Consider the following 1,748-nt stretch of genomic DNA (forward strand, 5'->3'; position numbering starts at 1 on the left):
GTTTCGCTGCCCTCCAGTGGCGTATAGCGGTACTGCTGGTAAGTTAATTTTTTTGCCCCTTTAAAATACTATCTTTCATAAATGTTAGTGAGAACTAATTGGCTTTGTGATTTATTTTATCCTAATGCTCTGTGATAATCCATGTAATATAGTAAAGTTGGGAAATTGGAACCGCAATTGGATATTTATGCCGCCAGAGAGCGCTCCATGCATTACAAAGGTAATATATTATAATAAATAGATTAATAATAACAATGAATACCACATATCTTAAAGAAAGAAAAATATTTAAATTTCATTAAAGTCACAGTGGAGTTTAATTTTATTAAAAATATATATTTTATTTTTCTAAAGGTGGTTTGTATCATGTGTTACGCTTCCTTCTATTGGGGCTGCGAGGTACTGCAAGACACCAATTTATTTTATCTGTAAATAATAGTTAATATTATTTATTGATTGATTTACTTTATTAGTTTATTTATTTTGCCGGTGTTTACTATGACTATGTTTTTTATCGATTAAATAAAGCAATGGGACCTGAACGGCCAACGGCGCTGATTGTTTCCTACCCGGAGGAATATTTATGTAGCGCACTGTTTGTAATAGTTCCGCTAGAGGGCGCTCTAAAGTTCAAAAACCAAATTCCTCGTTGAACTTCATTATCAAATCAGGGCATATTTTGAATCGAATTTCAAGACAGTTCGGATTATAACAATAGAACTAAACAAAACACATAAAAACGATTAAAAACTATGGATTGATTTAGTAACATAGTCCGAAAACGTTGCAAAACGTGTCTTTGTTGAGCCGCGGTGTCCTAACTTCCGTTTCCCTTCCACTGTTTCAGTTCTATTAGCGGAAAGCATGGCGTCGGGTCACATCAGCAGACTGGCTCACCTGTTTCATCGCGTTAATATTAGACCATTCAGAGGTGAGATCTCATAATGAAAAACAGTTACATTTAGGTTATAAATAAGATGAATTTGTATGCGTAACTACTGTAAATGTGTTGCAAACACAGCCAGAGTGTAGAACTGTGCTGTACTGTATAACCTACAACATTTCTGACCTTATGAATGAGTGATGTTGTGCTGGTTTGGCTTGTATGTGTTCACTTTCAACTCCGAGATTATTAGAAAACGACAAAAAAAAGTGCTGTTTTTCGATTTCAGTTGGAACTTTTCTGTCATCTCACAACAAATCTACTGTCAGAGGTTCGTCCATTAACGACAACAGGTCAGTGTTTCCAATGCATACATAATGTGTTCATAAATGCACATTTAATTGTTCAGTTAGTATGATGCATCTGCAGTTATTGCATGTCAGACTTCACCCATATCAGGTAAAGTGCCATTGTGTTGCTTGTTTCTCTAAAATGCATCGCTTCTGTTTCAGTGATGTGGAAATCGCAGTGACATCTGATGGAAACACAATAGTGTGTTATCATCCGACAGAAGACGTACCCTATGAGTTCACACAGGTGCATATGATGGTTTGTGAAAGTGCAGAACAGACCGAAGTGTGTGTGTGTGTGTGTGTGTGTGTGTGTGTGTCTCTGTCTATGTCTATCTGTGTCGTGGCCTAATGGTTAGAGAGTCGGGCTCGTAACCCAAAGGTTGCGGGTTCGAGTCTCCGGTCCCGCAGGGATTGTAGGTGGGGGGAGTGAATGTACAGTGCTCTCTCCCACCTTCAATACCACGACTGAGGTGCCCTTGAGCAAGGCACCAAACCCCCAACTGCTCCCCGGG

At 38.6% G+C, this 1,748-nt stretch overlaps 1 long non-coding RNA gene across 1 annotated transcript; it reads left to right on the top strand.

The window, feature by feature from the left end:
* Window positions 1-633: 633 nt before the first annotated feature.
* LOC107555876 (uncharacterized) lies at window positions 634-1,477 on the top strand. Its single transcript, XR_001605215.1, has 3 exons — window positions 634-931; window positions 1,173-1,236; window positions 1,396-1,477. It is a non-coding gene; the product is annotated as an uncharacterized lncRNA (long non-coding RNA).
* Window positions 1,478-1,748: the final 271 nt, after the last annotated feature.

This window comes from Sinocyclocheilus grahami, unplaced genomic scaffold, assembly GCF_001515645.1.
Source record: "Sinocyclocheilus grahami isolate Dianchi unplaced genomic scaffold, SAMN03320097.WGS_v1.1 scaffold548.1, whole genome shotgun sequence".
Classification (NCBI taxonomy): Eukaryota; Metazoa; Chordata; class Actinopteri; order Cypriniformes; family Cyprinidae; genus Sinocyclocheilus; species Sinocyclocheilus grahami.